The sequence below is a fragment of the Pristiophorus japonicus genome, chromosome 19, assembly GCF_044704955.1.
Source record: "Pristiophorus japonicus isolate sPriJap1 chromosome 19, sPriJap1.hap1, whole genome shotgun sequence".
Lineage (NCBI taxonomy): Eukaryota > Metazoa > Chordata > Chondrichthyes > Pristiophoridae > Pristiophorus > Pristiophorus japonicus.
The window spans coordinates 61,905,842-61,930,725 of record NC_091995.1 but is presented as its reverse complement, the minus strand read 5'-3'; the positions used below and the strand labels follow the sequence as shown (position 1 = coordinate 61,930,725).

The 24,884-nt window shown below is 50.7% G+C and overlaps 1 pseudogene; it reads left to right on the top strand.

Annotated features, from left to right (window-relative positions):
- LOC139230247 (zinc finger protein 585A-like) overlaps nt 1–24,884 on the top strand; it is a 262,521-nt pseudogene that overhangs the window by 149,190 nt on the left and 88,447 nt on the right.

Sequence of the window (24,884 nt, the reverse complement as noted above, 5' to 3'; positions counted from 1 at the left end):
GTTTTACTCTGTACCGCCAATTTCTGATAGAGCATTCGTTTTACTTTCCAACTGTCAATTTTTGTTAGGCAGGTGAGTGTTTATGCTGAATCTGTTGGGCTCTGGTATGTGAGTCTAAGTTGTACTCTGTGTCTATCTATCTCTGGTATGTTTGTGTGAGCCTTTCTCCGTATCTCTCCATATCTGTTATGGGAGTCTGGGTTTTATTCTGTACCTGTCAAGTTCTGATACGTGAGTGTGGGCCTTACTCTATACCTGCCTGTTTCTGCTTGATTAAAAGTGGGCTTTGCTTTGGACCTGTCAGTTTCTGATGTGGAAGGGGGGTCTTTACGCTGTACCTGTCAATTACTGGTAAGTGAGTATGGGCCTTTCACTGTATCTGTCGATTTATGTTATGGGAATATTAAGGAGTTCCCATCACAGGATCGCCCGGCTACCCTGCTCAGGCCTGAAGCGGGAATTAAACAGAAAGCTTGATTTGATTTCAAGTTTCAGTCGAAAAGGAGAGAAAATATCCGTGATCGGCTGAGAGAGCGCGACCAGTGCAGCAATGAAACGGGTTTCAATCGAAATTGCTGCCTTCAATTCGGATGGAACTTTCTCGACAGCAAACATCCCGGTCTTGGGAAGAGAACGAGCCAGTCTGGGAATCGGGGGGCCCGAGTTGAATTGGAATCGGAGAGTTAGTGAGGAGAGAGAAACACAGAGGGGCTGGAGGGGCGGGGAGCTGACAGCAGGATGTCTCCGCCCCGTCTCCTCAGTGCCTTTAAGTTGCTCTGTGTCGCCGCCTCTCGTTTCATTTCTGACCCAGCTTTGACTGTCAGAGAGATTTTCCAGAGAGTCGCGAACATGACTGATACTGCAGCCGCCGAAACCGTTCCTCCTGCCGCCGCCTCTCAAACCAAGGCTCCCAGCAAGAAGAAGAAGGCAGCTCCTAGCTCCAAGCCAGCCGGTTCCAAGTTGAGCGAACAAATCCTCAAGGTTGTGGCCGATGGCAGTGATCGCAAAGGGATGACCCTGGCAGCGTTAAAGAAGGCTCTGGCGGCCAAGGACGTCGATGTGGAGAAGTGCGGTTCCCAGATCAGGTTCGGTGTCAAGAGGAATGTGAAAATGGTTCCCTGAAGCAGATCAAGGGCACGGGCGTCTCGGGATCCTTCAAAGTTGCTGAGAAGGAAACCCCGGGGAAAGTTGAAAGGGAAGTGAAGAAATTTTCAGCCAAGAAATCTCCAGCCAAGAAATCTCCAGCCAAGAAATCTCCAGCCAAGAAAGCAGCAGCCAAGAAACCAGCAAAGGAAGCAGCAGGATGTTTGCAGTAGGGTTCCGCAGGGCTCAGTACTGGTTCCCTTGCTTTTTGTGGTATATATCAACGATTTAGATTTGAATATAGGGAGTATGATTAAGAAGTTTGCAGAGAACACTAAAATTGGCTGTGTGGTTGATAATGAAGAGGAAAGTCATGGGCCGCAGGAGGATATCAATCTACTAGTCAGCTGGGCAGAGCAGTGGCAAATGGAATTTAATTCAGAGAAGTGTGAGGTGATGCAATTTGGGAGGGCTATTAAGGAAAGGGTATGCACATTAAGCGACAGGCCACTTAATAGTGTAGATGAACAAAGGGAGCTTGGAGTGCTTGTCCACAGAACTCTTTTTTGGGAGAAAATTAAAACATGAAATCATTAAATCATGTCCCCCCGATCTGGGGGGCGCACCAAACATTTCCAAGGCCCTTTTTTTGTGTTTTTTTTAAAGTTTTTTTTCTGGGCACTAAAATCATATATTGTTCCTCCAAGTGCCCCCTATAAAAGGAGAGGGGGACACTATAAACACCGGCAATTAAAACAAATGAAACTTTAAAACATAAAATCAAATTAAAATTTGGTTGCCGGGCGTGACGATGCACTCCAGTCCCTCCGGTGCCCACCTCTCGCGGAAGGCCACGAGCGTAGCGGTGGACACCGCGTGCTCCATCTCCAAGGACACCCTGGTGCAGATGTACACGCGGAAGAGAGGCAGGCAGTCAGATTGAACGACCGCCCGCTGCCTGGACCGGCTGATGGCACCCTTGGCCGTGCCCAGGAGCAGTCCTACGAGGAGGCCCTCGGACCTACCCGCTCCCCTCCGCTCAGGGTGTCCAAAGATCAGGAGTGTGGGACTGAAGTGCAGCCAGAATTTCAGGAGCAGCCCCTTTAAATAATAAAACAGGGGCTGCAACCTCGTGCATTTCATAAAAGCAGGGAACACGGATTCTTCCAGACTGCAGAAATTGCAGGCGCCCGGGGAGCCCGTGAACCGGCTTACAAATTTATTGCACGGGACTGCTCCGTGCACCACCCTCCAGGCCAAGTCCCCGATGAATACTGTGTGGACTCCCGCATAGAGTGCCCTCCATCGGGGACCCCCGCCTCCTCCGGACGGCAAGATGGTACGCTATGATGTGTCCGGATGGCAGGCGAGGATGGCAAAGTTGAGAGTGTGCAGGAGCAGCCCGTATAGGAAACCCCTCCGCGCGGAACTGAAAGGCACAGAGAGGATTTCCTCGAGGTGGCTCAAGTTGTGAGGCGCCGGCTCCCGAGGGAGTTACGGGGGTTTGGCGCCGATGAGGAATTCCGTCCGGACGGGGGTCAGTTCGGACGGGATCTCCCCACGTGCTTGAGCCTCTTCGATGCACCAAACGGAGTCAGGGCCCAGAGCTGTTTTTAGCGACTCGATGGCATCGGCCGCGCGGCGGACGTTGGCGGAATTTAGGCACTGTGCCAGCATGTCTGGCGCCATCCAGCCCGCTCCTCCGCCATCGAGCTGGTCCCTGACCCTGGTCACCTCACCAGTCACAGCCCTCTCGTCCGACCGCCACCTAAAACCTCAGTCGTGGAGGTACGGATTCCCGAGCAGCGGCTCCTGCAGGACATCCACCACTCCAGCCGGTGGAGAGCTGCGCTTGGTGGAGATTTTGTTCCAGACCCTGGTGAGTTCCTTATAAAAGACAGGCAGCTCCTGGAAGGCGGTCCTGACGCCCCCAAAGCTCACAAACAGGAGCTGCGTGTCGTAGTTAAGGCCGTGCTGCTGGCGGAAGAAATACGTCGCCAGAGCACGCCACCTTGGAGGGGGCTCGACGTAAAGGTATCTCTGCAGGGTCTGAAGACGGAAAGTCGCGAGCTGGGTGCTGACGCACACCAACGACTGACCGCCCTCCCCAAGTCGGAGACTCAAGACCGCGGCAGAGACCCAGTGGTTCCTGTTGTTCCGGAAGAAGTCCACCAGCTTCTTCTGTATCTTGGTGACAAACGCAGGGGGAGGGGTCAAAGTGACCAGCCAGTTCCACAACATGGCGGCCACCAGCTGGTTTATGACTAGCGCTCGACCCCTGTAGGACAGCACTCAGAGCAGTCCTGTCCAGCGCCCTAGGTGAGCGGCGACCTTGGCCTCCAGCTCTTGCCAGTTCGCCGGCCAGGCTTCCTCGTCGGGGCTAAGGTAGACTCCCAGATAGAGGAGATGGGTCGTGCTCCAGGCAAAAGGCCTGAGCTCCTCCGGCAGGGAGTCCACCCGCCACTGACCCATCAGGAGTCCGGAACATTTCTCCCAGTTGATCCTGGCGGAGGACGCGGCCGAGTAATTCTCCTGGCACTCACGCATCTTCCGCAGGTCAGCGGGATCGTCTAACGCGAGGAGCACGTCATCGGCGTAAGCCGAGAGGACGACCTCCACGCCCGGCCCTTGCAGAGCCAGTCCCGTCAACCTCGTCCGCAGGAGGCGCAGGAAAGGCTCCACGCAGATTGCATATAACTGGCCGGACATGGGGCATCCCTGGCGCACCCCTCTCCCAAAGCGAAGGGGCGCCATCAAGGACCCGTTAACCTTTAGCAGACACTCCGCGGCGGCGTACAAAAGTCGGATCCGGGTGACGAAAAGCGTCCCGAACCCGAAAGCGCGCAGAGTTCCGAACAGGTAGTCATGATCCACCCTGTCGAATGCCTTCTCTTGATCGAGAGATATGATGGCGACCGACAGACCAGCCTCCTGGGAATGATGGATGAGATCCTGGACCAGATGGATATTATCGTGGATTGTCCGGCCCGGGATCGTGTAGGACTGGTCGGGGTGGATCATGTGGTCCAGCAAGACGCCAAGGCGAGCAGACATCGCCCTGGCGAAGATTTTGTAGTCCGTGCTGAGGAGGGAGACCGGGCGCCAGTTCTTAAGGAGGCGGAGATCGCCCTTCTTAGGCAGCAGGACGATGACTGCCCTGCGCCAAGAGAGGGGCAGCTCACCGGTCGCCAGACTTTCCCCCAGGACCCGCGCGTAGTCGCCCCCCAGGACGTCCCAGAACGGCCTGTGGAACTCCATGGTCAGCCCGTCCAGCCCTGGGGCTTTTCCCATCGAGAGCCGGGCGAGGGCGCCGGTCAGCTCCGCCAGGCTTAGCGGAGCTTCCAGATTTTCGGCGCCCTCCGGGCTGACCTTCGGCAGGTCCTCCCACAAAACTCTACGTGCTTCCTCGCTGGACGGCTCCGGAGAGAACAGAGCCCCGTAATAATCACGGGCCCTGTTGTTGACGCCCTCCGGATCCGAGACGAGAGAGCCATCGTCGGCCAGCAGCGTCAATAGCTGCTTACGGACACTCTGTCTTTTTTCCAGTGAGTAGAATAATGGGTATCCGCGTTCCAGATCCCTCAGGAACCGGATCCGCGACCTCACGAACGCACCTTGGGACCCGACGAGCTGCATGTCCTTCAGCGCGGCCTTCTTCACTTCGTACACCATCCGCAGGGCCGGGTCCTTGACGACTTGACCGAGACGGGACTCCAGGTCGAGCACCTCTTTTTCTAGGCGCCTGACCCTGGCCGCCCGCCTCTTGGTCGACCCCCTCGCATACTCTTGACAGAAGACGCGGACGTGAGCATTGCCCACGTCCTACCATAGCCTCAAGGAGGGGAAGCCCCCCTGATTCCTTCTCCAGTCGGCCCAGTAACGACGGAACGAGTCCTGGAACCGCACGTCCTTCAGCAGCTGGTTGTTAAAATGCCAGTATGCGGACCCCGTCCTCGCGCGGAGCGAAGCGAGCTCCGCCCACACCAGGTGGTGGTCCGAGCACGGCACCGGTCGCATGGAGGCCGCCGGGACGCAGGAAACGTACGCCCGAGACACGTAAATGCGGTCGACTCTGGACCATCCTACTCCAGGCCTCACCCAAGTAAAGGCGCTGGAGTCAGGATGGAGATTTCGCCAGACGTCCACCAAGTCGAAGGACCCGACCAGGTCCCTCAACTTCTCCATCGCCGTCATGCTCTGCGGGGCACCGGAGCGGTCCCTCGCTTCGAGGGTGCAGTTAAAATCCCCCCCGAGGACAATGCAGGCGCCGACGTCGACGGAGCCAAGAAGAGCGGACACCTCTTCGAAGAAGCGCGTTTGCTGCGGTCCGGGCTGAGGGGCGTACACGTTCACGAGATGGAGCGGCACGTCCCCCAGGCAAACCATGACATGCAGCAAGCGGCCTGGCACGGGCTCCTCGACCCCCAAGATCTCCGGCTGAAAATGCGGGGCCAACAAGATGGCCACCCCACAAGAAGTGGTAGTGAGGTGGCTCATGCGGACCTCTCCTTGCCATTCCAGGAGCCACGTGGCTTTGTCTCCCGGAACGCTGTGGGTTTCTTGCAGGAAGCACACCGCATATTTCCCCTCCCGCAGGAGCGAAAAATTGTTAAATCTACGGTGTGTCTCTCTGCCGCCATTGATGTTGAGACTGGCTATGGTTATCTTCATGACAAAAGCATAGTGCAACCTCTACCTAACCTATTGTGGGGGGTGGAGTGGAGTCGTTTGTTGACCTCCACTCCTTCAGCAGCCCAGCGAGGAACTTTTTGAGCCGGCCCAGCTCAAGGCCTTGCGCCTTTGATAAGGGCCCGCCTGCGGCCATGGTTTTAGCGGCGATGCGGACGGAAACGAGGAGCAGCCCCGGCTCGGACCATCTTTCCCGGGCCAGATGGGTTCGGTTGCTGCGACCCTGGCTCCGGACCAAAAAGTCCCGGAGTTCCTCTACGGGAATGAGGGGGGACTCAGCAGCGGGCACAAGCAGATCCACTGCCTCACTGGCGATGGTCTCGAGATCTTCAACTGCGTCTCCCACCGAGTCCCCGTCCCCCTCCAGGAGGTCGCCGCTAGCAGCCGGCCCATCGACCGCACGAGGTGCGGCAAACTGCCCGGCCGCTCCATCTGACCCTGGCTCTGTCACGATCCCACCCCCAGGATCGTCGACAGAGGAGTCCCCACTGGGCTCTTTTAAAAGTGGTGCTGGGTCAGGAATTGACAGCGGAAGAGGTTCCTCCTCCGCCCCAGGAACCGGGGAACACGGAGAGACCTGGTCAAAGTAATGTTCCAGGTCCTCCAAGTACCCCAGCTCCAAAGTAGGGGGCGAGGTTTGGTGTTCTTCTCCCTCCCCGCCGCCACCCCCCGGCCCAGCGTGTACAGATTCATTAAAATTGATAATACTGTGTATTTCTGCCGAGTCGAGCAAGTCCCGGGGGAAGTTGGATATTGGCTGGGCGGGCTCAGGTTCAGCCTTTTCGGCCCCGCCCGCCTCAGTCCCCGGGACGCTCGACCCGGCAGCATCGTATTCGTCCGCTGGCCCCACGCCCCCCATGAAAGGCAGATCCCCCACGCCATCCCCGGGAGGCAGAGGCTGGGCAGCCTCGACTGCCCCTCCCTCCCCGGGGACAGATTCCTCCCGTCTACGGCGCAGTTTGGGGGCGCTGGTGGGGGACGCGGGACACGCGGCGGGCACCGACTCCTCTGCGGAGGGATGTTGTTCCCCCTCCGCCTCATTGGAGCGGCGCCTCCTTTTGTTCCTGGGGGTGCGCGGAGGCAGGGAGACCTCCATGTCTGCCGAGGCCTCCCGCTCCGCCCCCCCCTTTTTCTTATCTTGCCCGCGCCCAAGCCCCTCTGCGGTATTGGTCAAGGGCTTGGGCACGGGCTCAGGGCACCCCGCGCTTGCCGATGACTGGGTTGGGCTGAGCGCGGTGGTCAAACTTTCTGGCGCACTGAGGGGACCCGCCTCGAGATGTTTCGCCTTCCTCCGCTCCTTCCTTCCAATCGGACGCTCTCCCTCCCCCCCGCCAGAGGCCGTAAAAACAAAGGCCCCCGACGATGCCCACGCACCTACGTCTCCCGGCACGCGGACGCTACTAGGGGGAGGGGTGGCGGCGACGCCAGCCTTGGCCGCCTTCGGTGGTTTGGTGGCATTGGAGGCGGGGCAGTTCTTGCGAACGTGCCCCACCTCCCTACAGGCATGGCACCGCACGCTGTCCGACGTCCAGAAGATGCGGTAGGCAGTCCCCTCGTGCACCACATTAAATGATCCCTCTATTGTCTCCTCCCGCGCCAGCCGGACAAAGAGCTGGCGGTGGAAGGAGAAGACGTGGCGCAGGCTGTTCTCCCTGAGGCCGAGCGGTATGGGGTTGATCCCTGACCTTACCTCCCCCAGTTGGTGCATGTGAGGGAGGAGGAGCCCAGCGGGAACAAAGCGCGGGACGTTTGAAATGATGACCCTCTGCGCGGTGGCCTCGAGAAGGTCCACCGGCAGGAACATCCCGCCCACCGTGAGCCCCTTTTCAAGGGCCAGGGACACCGCCCGCTCCGACCCCAGGAAGAACACAGCCTCCCCAGACATCTTGGAGGCTGCGACAATGGCCGATGGGCCGACTACACCAGCCATCGCCCGCACGCACTCCTCAATGCTCATTGTGGGGTGAGTGTAGCTCTTGACCCCGTTTTTCTTCGCAATTATTCTGAATGGTGGCAGGGCAGCAGGTGGCGCAGGAGGCGCCGTGGATGTGGATGCCGCCTGAGCATAAGTCTTAGCTGGCCCTGCCACCGGCGTGGATGGGGTCGCCATCACGGGGTCCCTTTAAGTGCTACACCAACCCCAAAGTCACAGGCCTTAATGGTCTTAAATTGGCCTCTTTTGAATTAATGAGCAGATGAGCTCTCAATGAGGCACACCTCTCCGCTAGTTGACAATTGGGGCGGGGCCTTGCCCCCTCTGCTCAGTTGGCTTAATTGTTTTTCCAATTAAGGAGGAAAGGGCTCTCAGCGAGAGAGAGGAGAGACAGAGTGAGTGACAGAGAGAGAGCGCGGGGGGTGGGAAAGAGGGAAGCTGTGAGGGCAAGTCTCCCCTCACAGCGATGGGTGGGTGTTTTTCTGGGGCGCACTCCCTAGATGATGGATAAGCAAAGCAAGGCACAGTCTTATGTGATGGTCTTCGGGCGGGAGGAGAAGAAGTCTTCACCTGGGACAGCTGGAGCCACCCAGGCACACACTCCCAACGATGTTTAATAGGGTGATTTAATAAATATTCAGCCAGGTAGCTCCAGCTATCCCGGGCTAGGCAATGGGGGAGGGGTGCTTCAGTGGTGCGTGGGGCCTAGCTGTAAGCAAGACCCCCACACACCCTTCCACACACACACACACACACCCCGCGCTGTTCTGGGCCTCGAAGAAAATCTTCTTTTCTCTCCCACCAATAAAACAATGTCTTTCAGGAAATGCACCAACACCCACCGGTAGAATGTTGTAGAATCTCCCTCCTTCCACACAGGTTGTTGCTCTTTTCCCACTCTCTCCAACTCTTTGTAGAAGTAAATAAAGTTGTTGAAATTTTCAGCTCTCCTCCTCTCCCTCCGGACGTTGTATTGTAGCAAGCCAGCCCTTTTCTCCTACTCCTGGGCTGGTCTCAGGGCTCACTCTCGGCCTTCCAGACAGGAGCTTCAGCAGGGAGTTCCTTCTCTCACTACAGCAGAGCTCCAACTGAATAGGCCACGCCTCCAAAGCTCCACCATTGGTCCACAGATTCCCTGAGAGTAACAGGCCTGATGGATAAGGTGGTTAAGAAGGCTTACGGAATGCTTGCTGATATTGGCCGAGGCACAGAATATAAGAGCAGCGAGGTTATGCTTAAATTGTATAAAACTTTGGTTAGGCCACAGCTGGAGTACTGCATGCAGTTTTGGTCGCCGTATTATAGGGAGGATGTGATTGCATTAGGGAGGGTGCAGAGGAGATTTACTTGGATGCTGCCTGGAAGGGAAAATCTTAGTTTGAGGACAGATTGGATAGGCTGGGTTTATTCTCATTTGAACAGATGAGGTTGAGAGGAGACCTCATTGAGGTGTACAAAATATTGAGGGGCCTGGACATATTGGATAGTAAGGGCCTGTTTCCATTGGTGGAGGCGTCTATTATGAGCGAGCATCGTTTTAAGGTGGTTGGTGGAAGGTTCAGAGCGAATTTGAGGGGGGCTTCTTTACACAGAGGGTTGTGGAGATCTGGAACTCACTGCCTGGAAGAGTGGTGGATGCAGAAACCCTCACCACTGTTCAGAGATGGTTGGATCGGCACTTAAAGTGCCGTAACCTGCAGGGTTATCGACCTAGAGCTGGTAAATGGGAGTCAACTGGATAATCTTTTGTTGGACGGCGCAGATATAATGGTAAGGACTGCAGGGAATCGAATACGGCCAATGTGATCTCCTGGACTAGTTTCGATCACGCGCATGGGTCGGAGAGGAATTTTCCCAGATTTTTTCTCCCTAAATTGGCCTGTGTTTTTACCTGTTGTTTGCCTCTCCCAGGAGATCACATGGCTCTGGTTGGGTGGAGTGTAGAATGTTTCAGTATAAGAGGTGTCGCACTTGCGTGATGCGGACTGGGTGCTCTTTGCCTTTCCATCATTGTTCAAAGGTATATATGTAACCTTTAAGGCTGCTGACCAAGGGCCGTATGGCTCCTTTTATGCCGGCGTGGACACGGTGGGCCGAAATGGACTCCTTCTGCGCTGTAACTTTCTTTGTTTCTATATTTCAGTCAAGAAACCAGCAGCCAAGTAAACGAGCACCAAAAAGACACCAAAGGCAAAAAAAGACAGCGAAAGCACTGGCTGGGAAGAAGGCGGCGGCGAAGAAGCCCAAGCCCCAAGAAGGCCACAGGCACAAAGGTGAAGGCGGCCAAAAAGGTGGAGAAACCGAGGGCAAAGGCCACGCCCAAATCAGCAAACACCAAGAAAGCAGCGGTCAAAAAGGAAATAAGAAGGGCAACTTTTAAATATCTGAACCCAAAGGCTCTTCTCAGAGCCACCCACGGCTCTCAGAAAAGAGCTGATCCTGGAATCAAATGATCCCTGTCCCGGGGCTGGGATCAGACTCCAGATAGAAATCATTGGAAATGATCTCAGGGTCACTGGTGAATCGCTGACATTGGCTGCACCCAACCCTTGGAGTATGAGAAGAAGCTTGCAGGGAACATTAAGACGGATTGCAAAAGTTTCTATAGATATGTAAAGAGAAAAAGGTTAGTAAAGACAAACGTAGGTCCCCTGCAGTCAGAATCAGGGGAAGTCATAACGGGGACCAAAGAAATGGCGGACCAATTGAACAAGTACTTTGGTTCGGTATTCACGAAGGAGGACACGAACAACCTTCCGGTTATAAAAGGGGTCGGGGGGTCTAGTAAGGAGGAGGAACTGAGGGAAATCCTTATTAGCCAGGAAATTGTGTTGGGGAAATTGATGGGATTGAAGGCCGATAAATCCCCAGGGCCTGATGGACTGCATCCCAGAGTACTTAAGGAGGTGGCCTTGGAAATAGTGGATGCGTTGACAGTCATTTTACAACATTCCATTGACTCTGGATCAGTTCCTATGGAGTGGAGGGTAGCCAATGTAACCCCACTTTTTAAAAAAGGAGGGAGAGAGAAAACAGGGAATTATAGACCGGTCAGCCTGACATCGGTAGAGGGTAAAATGATGGAATCAATTATTAAGGATGTCATAGCAGTGCATTTGGAAAGAGGTGACATGATAGGTCCAAGTCAGCATGCATTTGTGAAAGGGAAATCATGCTTGACAAATCTTCTGGAATTTTTTGAGGATGTTTCCAGTAGAGTGGATAAGGGACAACCAGTTGATGTGGTATATTTGGACTTTCAGAAGGCGTTCGACAAGGTCCCACACAAGAAATTGATGTGCAAAGTTAGAGCACATGGGATTGGGGGTAGTGTACTGACATGGATTGAGAACTGGTTGTCAGACAGGAAGCAAAGAGTAGGAGTAAATGGGTACTTTTCAGAATGGCAGGCAGTGACTAGTGGGGTACCGCAAGGTTCTGTGCTGGGGCCCCAGCTGTTTACACTGTACATTAATGATTTAGATGCGGGGATTAAATGTAGTATCTCCAAATTTGCGGATGACACTAAGTTAGGTGGCAGTGTGAGCTGCGAGGAGGATGCTGTGAGGCTGCAGAGCGACTTGGATAGGTTAGGTGAGTGGGCAAATGCATGGCAGATGAAGTATAATGTGGATAAATGTGAGGTTATCCACTTTGGTGGTAAAAACAGAGAGACAGACTATTATCTGAATGGTGACAGATTAGGAAAAGGGGAGGTGCAAAGAGACCTGGGTGTCATGGTACATCAGTCATTGAAGGTTGGCATGCAGGTACAGCAGGTGGTTTAGAAAGCAAATGGCATGTTGGCCTTCATAGCAAGGGGATTTGAGTACAGGGGCAGGGAGGTGTTGCTACAGTTGTACAGGGCCTTGGTGAGGCCACACCTGGAGTATTGTGTACAGTTTTGGTCTCCTAACCTGAGGAAGGACATTCTTGCTATTGAGGGAGTGCAGCGAAGGTTCACCAGACTGATTCCCGGGATGGCGGGACTGACCTATCAAGAAAGACTGGATCAACTGGGCTTGTATTCACTGGAGTTCAGAAGAATGAGAGGGGACCTCATAGAAACATTTAAAATTCTGACGGGGTTAGACAGGTTAGATGCAGGAAGAATGTTCCCAATGTTGGGGAAGTCCAGAACCAGAGGTCACAGTCTAAGGATAAGGGGTAAGTCATTTAGGATCGAGATGCGGAGGAACTTCTTCACCCAGAGAGTTGTGAACCTGTGGAATTCTCTACCACAGAAAGTTGTTGAGGCCAATTCACTAAATATATTCAAAAAGGAGTTAGATGAGATCCTTACTACTAGGGGGATCAAGGGGTATGGCGAGAAAGCAGGAATGGGGTACTGAAGTTGAATGTTCAGCCATGAACTCATTGAATGGCGGTGCAGGCTAGAAGGGCCGAATGGCCTACTTCTGCACCTATTTTCTATGTTTCTATGTTTCCCCAGTTTCTGCATCCACCAGTCCCCCAGTATCTGCACCCATCCCTCCCCCCATTGTCTGCACCCACCCCTCCCCCCAGTGTCTGCATCCACCCCGCCACCAGTGTCTGCACCCATTCTTCCCTCAGTGTCTGCACCCATCCTCCCCCAATGTGTGCACCCACCCATCCCCCAGTGTCTGCAACCACCCCTCCCCAGTGTCTGCACCCACCCCTCCCGCAGTGCCTGCACCCACCACTCCCCCGGTGTCTGCAACTACCCTCCTTCACTGTCTGTGCCCATTCCTCCCCACGTGTCTGCACCCACCCCTACCCCAGTGTCTACACCCACCCCTCCCCCTGTGTCTGCACCTACTCCCTACCACAATGTCTGCACCCACCCCTCTCCCGGTGTCTGCACCCCACCCCACCCCAGTGTCTGCCTCTGATGGCTCCGGCCTGCTGATAGTCTTGCAGGCCGGGACAGCGCCGATTTCCGGGCCGGGCCGTCGCACGCTGCTCCCTCCAATGCAGCCTCTCAATCACAGTAAATCATCCTCATTTCACTAACGTGGCCATTTGATGGCGGTGTACTTACCCACCATTCGCCACGACGGAGAATATGCCAAACCCAGACTACAAGGGCCCAGTGCGCAGGCGCACAACCAGGCTGTATTTCAAGCATGCGCGGTGCGTGTAATGGCGGAGCGGGCTAGGTGAAAATTTGCTGTGCAAAAGAGCCCATTTCAGCGGGGCGGAGCGGAGTAATGGATCAACAGATAGCGGGGGAGGCTTCATAAACAATTGGTGCCCGCCAGAAGCCCGGAATAATAACCTGAATATCGGCGGTTGTAGTCTCGAGGCTTTCCCCTGTCACAGGGCCAGGATAACGGCGGCCACCTTTGTACAGGAAGGCAAGTCAGTGCTCCGCCATCTTGATTCAGTCAGCAGCAAGGCGCATGCGTGGCCATCTTGGTGCAGGAGCAATGTGATTTCCGTCAATATCTGTTTCCACCTGGTCTTCGTGGGTAAAGCATTAACATAGTTATTTTATTCTCACTCTCAACACCTCGGATTTCTCACCATCTCTCCTAAAGGCGCTGCTCAATGCTAAGCTTACGGTTTCCGTCCCAGACAATTGTAACAGGAAAGCCCCAAAGCTGTTCACTCCCAGGGTTAGAATCCCCATGTACAGTCCCAGGGTTGAATCTCCGTGAACATAAGAAAGAGGAGAAGGCCATTTGGTGCCTGGAGCTGCTCCGCCATTCAATAACATCATGGCTGATCTGATCATGGACTCAGCTCCCCTTCCCTGCACGCTTGCCTTTATTCCCTTATCGCTCAAAAATCTGTCTGCCTCTGTCTTAAATATATTCAATGACCCAGCCTCCAGAGCTCTCTGAGGCATGGAATTCCATAGATTTACAGCCCTCTGAGCGAAGAAATTTCTCCTCATCTCAGTTTAAATGGGTGGCTCCTTATCCTGAGACTATGGCCCCTAGTTTTAGTTTCCTCTATAAGTGCAAATATCCTCTCTCCAGCCACCTTGTCGATCCCCCTCATTATCTTATCTGTTTCGATAAGATCACCTCTCATTCTTCTGAACTCCAATGTATATAGGCTCAACCTGTCCTCATAAGACAACCCCCTCATCACTGGAATGAACCTCTGAACAGCCTCCAATGCAAGTATATCCTTCCTTAAATACGGAGACCACACCTGCATGCAATATTCCAGGTGTGGCTTCACCAATACCCTGTACAGATGTAGCAGGACTTCTCTGCTTTTATACACCATTCCCCTTGCAATAAAGGCCAACATTCCATTTGATATAAAGATGGGTGGGAAAGCAAATTGTGAGGACACAAAAAATCTGCAAAGGGATACAGATAGGCTAAATGAGTGGGCAAAATGTGGCAGATGTACAAAGTGGGAAAATGTGAGGTTATCCACTTTGGCAGAAATAATAGAAAAGCAAATTATAATTTCAATGGAGAAAAATTGCAAAGTGCTGTAGTACAGAGACCTTCCTGATTACTTGCTGTACCTGCATTCTAACTTTTGTGTTTTATGCACAAGGACCCACAGGTGTCTCTGTACGACAGCACTTTGCAATTTTTCTCCATTTAAATTATAATTTGCTTTTCTATTATTTCTGCCAAAGTGGATAACCTCACATTTTCCCACATGATGCCACATTTTGCCCACTTATTTAGCCTATCTATATCCCTTTGCAGATTTCGTGTGTCCTCACAATTTGCTTTCCCACCCATCTTTGTATCATCAGCAAACTTGGCAACATTAAACTCGGTCCTTTCATCCAAGTCATTAATATAGACTAAATAGTTGAGGACGCTGCACGGAAAATGACACATTTATCCCGACTCTCTGTTTTCTGTTAGTTAACCAATCCTCTATCCATGCTAATATATTACCTCCTAACCCCGTGAACCTTTATCTTGTGCAGTAACCTCTTATGTGGCACCTTATTGAATGCCTTTTGGAAATCTAAATACACCACATCCACTGGTTCCACCTTATCCACCCTGCTCGTTACATCCTCAAAGAACTCCAGCAAATTTATCAAATATGATTTCCCTTTCATAAAGCCATGCTGACTCTGCTGGATTGAATCATGCTTTTCCAAATGTCCAGCTACTGCTTCTTTAATAATGGACTCCAGCATTTTCCCAATGACAGATGTTAGGCTAACTGGTCTATAGTTTCCTGCTTTTTGTGTGCCTCCTTTTTTAAATGGAGGTGTTAGATTTGCGGTTTTCCAATCTGCTGGAACCGCCTCAGAATCCATGGAATTTTGGTAGATTAAAACCAATGCATCCACTATCTTTGCAGTCACTTCTCTTAAGAACCTAGGATAAAAGCCATCAGGTCCAGGTGACTTGTCGGCCTTTAGTCCCGTTATTTTTCCGAGTACTGCTTCATTAGTCATAGTGATTGTATTAAGTTCCTCCCTCCCTATAGCCCCTTGATTATCCACTTCGGTATTACTCTCAGTGACTGAGTGTTTTACTCTAATTAAACTGATCTTGGACTGTTTCTGTCAGATATTAACTCCTGCACAGTCCCAGCAAACATTCCCACTCCCTCGTCCCTCCGATATTTTTGCAGGATTGCTTTGTGAAGACGGGCTCATGGAGAGAAACACCCTGCACGGAATGATCCCAAATTGAGCATCTCCAAGGGACAAGGCTCCCAGCTTTAATCATTCTCTGACCTTTCCCCCCAGGCCCAGTTCCTTTGCTCAGATTATGATAAAAGTAAATTGGAAAAAATGCACTTTGATTTTTACAGGCTGAATTAGTGCAGAGAGCCTCGCATGTGCGTCGATAAGCCCCACTCCATGTGTTGATTCCCAGTGAGCAGAAGAGCGCATGCGCCCTCCCCTCCCCCAGCCCTGCCTGTGATCGCCATTCACTCAGTGAACGGAAGAAGATGGTTTAAAACAGCCGGGAATGGAGACAGTGTGGCCCCGGGGTAAGGCAGTGAGCAGCAGCCTCCTTACAGCAGCGCTTTGGGAGCGTGTCCTTGATGGACTCAGACATCGGCATTGAGTCCGGGGGGAGTTCAGGGGTAGTCAGGGGCTGTGTGTAAGAGGCAGAGTGGACCAAGAACCAGTCTCAGTATGTGGTGTGAGTGGGGGAAGGGAGAGGCCATTCTCGGGCTGTGTGTGGACAGCATGTGTCCAGGGTAAGGGAGACAGAATGGGCAGAATCTGCTATTTACAATCTGCTGCTTTCTCTCTCCAAACCAGTAGTGAACGTTCCTGGTTTAGTTCTGTCGGGGGCTGTGTGTAAGAGGTAGAGTGGAGCAGGAACTAGTTCAGAAACATGGTGTGAGTGGAGGAAGGGAGAGCGCTGTGTGTGGACACTGTAAGGTAACAGAGAAAGTAAATCACCTCGCTCTTTCAAATCATTGCTGCTTTCTTTCCCAAAATCAGTAGTGAATGTTCCTGATTCAGTTCCAATCTCACCGTGTCTGTTGTTCTTGGACAGTGAGCAGTGGAAACACAGCCTGACAGTGAGGATGTGGGGAGTTCCACAAAGTGCATCTATTGCAGGCACCAGGAGAGGAGTGTGGGAGAAGATATTTTAAAGATGGATTATATTGTTTTGATGAGCTGAGTTCTCCAGAACCGTGTTGCTGGTGATCGAGAGATACATTGTCGCTCCCTCAGATACATCATATTCTCGCCCGCATCCATATCTTATAGCTAATATTGTTCTCATATTATTATTTTCAGAGCAAAATTCTTAACCAGCCAGAATAAATGTGATCTTTCCTCCACCCAAAACACAAGGAACAGTGCAGGCAGCTCCTTCTCACACACAGTAAGTAGATTATCACTCACAGAGCACAGAAACGCAGAACTGGACTCAATTCTATTGTCACAGGCAGCAGAAGCTGTCAGTCCCACAGTGATCTGAAGTGGCAGAGTTACATTGTGAATCTTACAGCCACATAGAGCAGTCGAATCAGATGCTGTTAAACAATTGAAACAGATCACGCTGACAGGTACATTAAACACCCACACTCACTTGCCAGAAACTGACAGGTACAGATTATACCCCACACTCACATACCGGAAACTGACAGGTACAGTGTAAAACATAAAACCACCTCGACGAACAAATTAAAGGCAGACTAACATACCAGAAACGTAGAGGCACTGCTTAAACCCCACACACATACCAAAACCTATATGGTACAGAATAATACACACACTCGCCTATCAGAGACTGAGAGATACAGTATAAAACCCACACTCACACATTAGAGGCTGATATATTAAAATCCATATTCCCATAACATAAATTGACAGATACAGTGAAATGCCAGTACTCACTTACCAGTAATGGACAGGTACAGGGTAAAGTCCTCTCTTCCATACCAGAAACTGACAGGTACAAAGGAAAGCCCACTCTCAAGTAAGCAGAAACTGGCAGTTATAGAGTAAGGTCCACAATCACACAACAGAACTTCACAGGTACAGAATAAAACAGAAACGGAGAGATACAGAGAATTCCCACACTCACATATCAGAGACAGATAGATACAGAGTGAAGCTCAGACTCATTTACCAGAGACCAACAGATTCAGCATAAATACTCGCCTCCATAACACAAATTGACAGTTAGAAAGTAAAACGAATACTCGATCAGGAATTGGTGGTACAGAGTAAAACAATACTAACATACTGGAGAATGACGGGTATGGAGTAGAGCTCACATTCACATAACAGAGATGGACAGATGCAGCACAAAACACACACACACACCAGGAATGGAAAGATACAGAATGAAACCCACAGGCAATTACCAGAAATTGACTGGTACAGGATAAAACCCACACTATCATATCAGAAACTGACATACAGAGTAAAACCCTCATCCACATACCAGAGATGGACAGATACAGAGTCAAATCCACACTCCCATTCCAGACACCCACAATATTAATTCTATATTTACCTGTCAATGGATCAGAGAGTGAAAGTGTTAGTATCTATCCTATAATCACCAGTCAGTCCTACACAGACACTGCACCGGAGATTGAAAGTGGCAGTGTCCATCCGATACTCACCTGTCAATCAAAATCTGTCACATAGTGTCCGTGAATGAGAGAGGCAGTATCTATCGAAAACTCACCTGTCACATAGTATCAGAGAATGACAGAGGCAATATCTATCGAAAACTCACCTGTCACATAGTATCAGTGAATGAGAGAGGCAGTATCTATCCAACACTCACCTGTCACATAGTGTCAGAAAATGAGGCAGTATCTATTCAACACTCACCTGTCACACAGTATCAGAGAATGAGAGAGGCAGTATCTATCCAACAATCACCTGTCACATAGTGTCAGAGAATGAGAGAGGCAGTATCTATCCAACACTCACCTGGCAATCCAACTCTGCCTCACTGTACCAGAGATTGAGAGATGCAATATCTATCCTATGTTAACAAATATATCCCATACTGATAGCAATATCAGAGAATGAGAGGTACAGTGTCCATCCCATATTCAGCAGTCCAATCCTACAATGACACACAGTACCAGAAAGTGATAGTGGCAGCGTCTTTCCTACATTCTCTCTCAATCCCACACTGACACACTTTATCAGAGAGTAACAGATAGGCTATCAGTTAAATTGTTCACACTGTATTAGAGATTGGGAGTTAAAGTATCTATCATCATCATCATCATTGGCAGTCACTCGGAATTGAGGAAGACTTGCTTCCACTCTTAGCATGAGTTCTTAGGTAGCTGTACAATCCAATACGAGAACCACAGTCGCTGTCACAATAGTCGTTGAGGGATAGGGGGCAGGAAGCCTGGTTTGCCGCAAGCTCCTTCCGCTGCCTGCGCTTGATTTCTGCATGCTCTCGGTGACGATACTCGAGGAGCTCAGCACCCTCCCGAATGCCGTGGACCAGTTCCTAGTAGAGCGCTTGCTTTGGGAGTCTCGTGTCTGGCATGCGAACTGTGTGGCCTGCCCAGTGGAGCTGATCAAGTGTGGTCAGTGCTTCAGTGCTGGGGAAGTTGGCCTGGACGAGGACGCTAATGTTTGTGCGTCTGTCCTCCCAGGGGATATGCAGGATCTTGCAGAGACATCACTGGTGGTATTTCTCCAGCGACTTGAGCTGTCTGCTACATGGTCCACGTCTCTGAGCTATACAGGAGGGCTGGTATTACTACGGCCCTGTAGACCATGTGCTTGGTGACAGTTTTGAGGGACTGGTCTTCAAACACTCTTTTCCTCAAGTGGCCGGAGGCTGCACTGGTGCAATGGAGGCAGTGTTGGATCTCATCATCAATGCCTGCTGTTGTTGATAGGAGGCTCCCGAGATAGGGGAAGTGGTCCACGTTGTCCAGGGCCACGCCGTGGATCTTGATGTTTGGGGGGCAGTGCTGTGCGGCCAGGACAGGCTGGTGGAGGACCTTTGTCTTACTAATGTTTAGCGTAAGCCTCATGCTTTCATACGCCTCGGTATATACGTCGACTATGTCCTGGAGTTCAGCCTCTGTGTGTGCACAGACGCAGGAGCCGTCCGCGTACTGTAGCTCGACGACAGAGGTTGGAGTGGTCTTGCACCTGGCCTGGAGGTGGCGAAGGTTGAACAGCTTCCCACTGGTCTGTAGTTTAGTTCCATTCCAGCAGGGAGCTTATCAACTGTGAGGTGGAGCATGGCAGCGAGGAAGATTGAGAAGAGAATTGGGGCAATGATGCAGCCCTGCTTGACCCGGTCCGGCCATGAATTGGGTCTGTGATGGATCCGTTGATAAGGATCACGGCTTGCATGTCGCCGTGGAGCAGGTGGAGGATAGTGACCTACTTTTGGGGGCATCCGAAACGGAGGAGGACGCTCCACAGACCCTCACGGTTGACGGTGTCAAAAGCCTTTGTAAAGTCGAAGAAGGCCATGTATAACGGCTGGCGCCGTTCGCTGCATTTTTCCTGCAGCTGTCGCATTGCAAAAATCATGCCCGGGGCACAACGGAAAGTAGCTATATCCTGTATTCAACTGACAATCAAACACTGCCACACAGTAACAGAGAGTGACAGTTACTCTATCTATCCTATAGTCAACAATTACCAAACTGATATGTATGACCAGAGAGTGAGTGACAGGTATTTCCTATACACACCTGTCAATCCTACACTGACACACAGTACCAGAGAGTGAGTGGCAGTGTCTGTCCTATACACACCTGTCAATCACACACTGACACACAGTACCAGAGAGTGAGTGGCAGTGTCTGTCCCATACACACCTGTCAATCACACACTGACACACAGTACCAGAGAGTGAGTGACAGTGTCTGTCCTATACACACCTGTCAATCCGACACTGACACACAGTACCAGAAACTGACACACAAAGTGTTTGTCGACTTAACGAAGCAATTTAAAACTGTCCCATTTCACCAATGAGTGACAGAAACAATATCAATCACTTTTCACCAGACCAGTGTGTGCAGAACTGAAGCCAGCCAGAGTCAGCACCTTCAGGGGAGGAGAGGGAGGGGACCCAGTGAGTATAGAGCTCAACCCAGCCAGAGTCAGCATCTTCAGGGGAGGGGTCCAGTGAGTGTAGAACTGAACCTAGCCAGAGTCAGCATCTTCAGGGGAGGAGAGGGAGGGGAACCAGTGAGTGTAGAACTGAACCCAGCCAGTCAGCATTTTCAGGGGAGGAGAGGGAGGGGAACCAGTGAATGTAGAACTGAACCTAGCCAGAGTCAGCACCGTCAGGGATGAAGAGGGAGGGAACCAGTGAGTGTAGAACTAAACCCAGCCAGAGTCAGCACCTTCAGGGGAAAAAGTGAATGCAGAACTGAACCCAGCCAGAGTCAGCATCTTCAAGGGAGGGGAGTTAGGGGAACCATTGAGTGTCGAGCTGAACCCAGCCAGAGTCAGCACCTTCAAGGGAGGAGAGGGAGGGGAACCAGTGAGTGTAAAACTGAACCCAGCCAGAGTCAGCATCTTCAAGGGAGGGGAGTTAGTGGAACCATTGAGTGTATAGCTGAACCCAGCCAGAGTCAGCACCTTCAAAGGAAGGTTGGAGAGTGAACCAATTAGTGTGGAACTGAACACAGCCAGAATCAGCATCTTCCGGCAAGGAGAGGAAGGGGAACCAGTGAGTGTAGAACTGAACCTAGCCAGAGTTAGTGATGATAATTGGGAGCTTAGGACAAGCTGCCTTCAGACATGCGATGTGTTTGAATTTCAGGACAGGCAGGTGGATGTGTATAGGGCAGGGATGTACAGCTTTGGAGGAATAAGAGAGGAAAAAATGTTCCATAAAATCTGGAATTGTCTGTTCTGAATTTCTGTCCTGTACTTACAGTAATGATGTTTGTAAACTCCTTTTCCAGGGTATCAGAACGGGAGGATTTGCAGACAGGAAACTCAAACCAAACATCATGTCAAGATCTGACAGAATCACTTGATTCATCAGGACCTGGATATCATCGGCCTTTGAATGTGGAAGGAGAAATGTTTGTCTGTTCTGTCTGTGGGAACAGATTTCAAACATCAGTGTGACTGGAAAAGCACCAAGACACACACACACCCGAGTAAGAATGTTCCAGTGCACTGACTGTGGAAAGAGCTTTAACCAGTTACATAGCCTGACAAAACATTGCACCATTCACATCGGGTAGAAACCGTACACGTGTTCTGTGTGTGGACCAGGCTTCAACTGATCGAGCAACCTGGAGAGACACAAGGACACCCAAAGCATGGAGAAACTGTTAGGAATGTGGAGACTGTGGGAAGGGATTCAATTCCCTATCTGATCTGGAAGTTCATCGGTGCAGTCACACTGGAGAGAGGCTGTTCACCTGCTCTGAGTGTGGGAAGGGATTCACTCAATCATCGCACCTGCTGAGACACCAGCGAGTTCACACTGGGGAGAGGCCGTTCACCTGCTCTGAGTGTGGGAAGGGATTCACTCGATCATCCAACCTACTAACTCACCAGCGAATTCACTCCGGGGAGAGGCCGTTCACCTGCTCTGAGTGTGGGAAGGGATTCACTCGATCATCCAATCTGCTGACACACCAGCGAGTTCACACTGGGGAGAGGCCGTTCACCTGCTCCGAGTGTGGGAAGGGATTCACTACAGCATTCAACCTGCTGATACACCAGCGAGTTCACACTGGGGAGAGGCCGTTCACCTGCTCTGAGTGTGGGAAAGGATTCACTCGATCATCCGACCTGCTGACACACCAGCGAGTTCACACCGGGGAGAGGCTGTTCACCTGCTCCGAGTGTGGGAAGGGATTCACTCTGTCATCCCACCTGCTGAGGCACCAGCGAGTTCACAAGTGACTGCAGGGTTCGGTTTCTGCTGCTGTCCCAGACTGAATGAGGTCCATTCTGACAGTTGGGCTTTCTTTCTGCTGATATTGATTCCCCTATAACTGGGCTGGAGTTTAATAATCTGGATAGTTGACCAATTAATCAACGGGAAAAGGGTCAGATAAAAAAATAATGCCGATTGTGTTTGCATCTATAATTCACCCTTCCAAAAAATCATAAGAAATAGGAGCAGGAGTCGGCCATTGGCCACTCAAACCTGCTCTGCCATTTAATAAGTTCATGGCTGATCTGATCTTGGGCACAGCTCCACTTCCCTGCCGCTCGCCATAACCCTTCACTCCATTATTGTTCAAAAATCTGTCTATCTCCACCTTAAATATATTCAATGACCCAGCCTCCACAGCTCTCTGGGTAGAGAATTCCACAGATTTACGACCCTCAGAGTAGAAATTGCTCCTCATCTCATTTCTAAATCCCATATTCTTAAATTATGCCCCCTAGTTCTAGATTCCCCCACGAGTGTAAACATACTCTCTGCATCTACCTTGTCGAGTCCCCTCAGTATCATATGTTTCAATAAGATCACCTCTCATTCTTCTAAACTCCAATAAAAACTGACTGCAAAAGCTTCTATAGATAGGTGAAGAGACAAAGATTAGTGAAGACTAATGTATCCCTTGCAATCAGAATCAGGTGTATTCATAATAGAGAACAAGGAAATGGCAGACCATTTGAACAAATACTTTGGTTATGTCTTCACTAAGGAAGATACAAATAACCTCCCGAAAATACTAGGGGACCGAGAGTCTAGCGAGAAGGAGGAACTGAGAGAAATTCTTATTAGTCAGGGAATGGTGTTAGGGAAATTGAAGGGACTGAAGGCCGATAAATCCCCAGGGCCTGATAGTCTGCATCCCAGAACACTTAAGAAAGTGGTCCTAGAATTAGTAGATGCATTGATGATCATTTTCCAACATTCCATGGACTCTGATTCAGTTCCTATGGATTGGAGGGTAGCTAATGTAACCCCAATTTTTAAAAGAGGAGGAAGAGACAAAACAGGGAATTATAGACCGGTTTGCCTGACATCGGTGGTGGGGGAAATGCTGGAATCAATAATTAAAGATGTAATAGCAGTGCATTTGGAAAGCAGTGACAGGATCGGTCCAAGTCAGCATGGATTTATGAAAGGGAAAACATGCTTGACAAATCTTCTACTCGAGTTTTTTGAGGATGTAATTGTAGAGTGGATAAGGGAGAACCAGTGGATGTGGTGTATTTGGAATTTCAAAAGGCTTTTGACAAGGTCCCACAAAAGAGATTATTGTGCAAAATTAAGGCACATAGTATTGGGGGTAATGTATTCACGTGGATAGAGAACTTGTTGGCAGATGGGAAGCAAAGAGTGGGAATAAGTGGGTCCTTTTCAGAATGGCCGGGAGTGACTAGTGGGGTGCCGCAGGGTTCAGTGCTGGGACCCCAGCTATTTACAATATACATTAATGATTTAGACGACGGAATGGAATGTAATATCTCCAAGTTTGCAGATGACACTAAGCTGGGTGGCAGTGCGAGCTGCGAAGGAGGATGCTAAGAGGCTGCAGGGGGACTTGGATAGGTTAGGTGAATGGGCAAATGCATGGCAAATGCAGTATAATGTGGATAAATGTGAGATTATCCACTTTGATGGCAAAAACAGGAAGGCAGATTATTATCTGAATGGTGACAGATTAGTCAAAGGGGAGTTGCAATGAGACCTGGGTGTCATGGTACATCAGTCATTGAAGGTAGGCATGCAGGTACAGCAGGCAGTAAAGAAGGCAAATGCTTAGCTGGCCTTCATAGCGAGGGGATTTGAGTATAGGAGCAGGGAGGTCTTACTGCAGTTGTACAGAGCCTTGGTGAGACCACACCTTGAGTATTGTGTTCAGTTTTGGTCTCCTAATCTGAGGAAGGACGTGCTTGCTATTGAGGGAGTGCAGCGAAGGTTCACCAGACTGATTCCCGGGATGGCAGGACTGACATATGAGGAAAGACTGGATCAGCTATGCTTTATTAAGAAGAATAAGAGGGGATCTCATAGAAACTTATAAAATTCTGATGGGACTGGATAGGTTCGATGCAGGAAGAATGTTCCCGATGTTGGGGAAGTCCAGAACCAGTGTTCACAGTCTAAAAATAAGAGGTAAGCCATATAGGACCGAGATGAGGAGAAACCTTTTCACCCAGAGAGTTGTGAACCTGTGGAATTCTCTGCCACAGAATGTTGTTGAGTCCAGTCAGTTGGACATATTCAAAAGGGAGGTAGATGTGGCCCCTACGGCTAAAGGGATCAGTGGGTACGGAGAGAAGGCAGACGTGGGTACTGAGGTTGCATGATCAACCATGATCATATTGAATGGCCGAATAGCATGCTCCTGCACATATTTCCTATTTTCTATTCTCAGGAATCAAACTAGTGAAGCTTCTCTGAATTGTCTCCAATGCAAGCATATCCCTCCTTAAATAAGGAGACCAAAACTGTACGCAGTACTCTAGGTGCGGTCTCACTAATACCCTGTAGATTTGTAGCAGGACTTCCCTGCTTTTATACTCCATCCCCCTTGCAATAAAGTCCAACATTTCTATTGGCTTCATAATTACTTGCTGTACCTGCACACTAACGTTTTGTGTTGCACACACAAAGACACCCAGGTCCCTCTGTACTGCAGCATTTTGTAATATCTCTGCATTTAAATAATAAATTGTATTTTTATTTTTCCTGCCTAAGTGGATAACCTCACACTTTCCTACATTATACTCAATCTGCCAAATATTAGCCCACTCACTTAGCCTGCAGATTCTTTGTGTCCTCCAATTTGCTTTCCCATCCATTTTTGTATCATCATCAAACTTGGCTACATTACATTC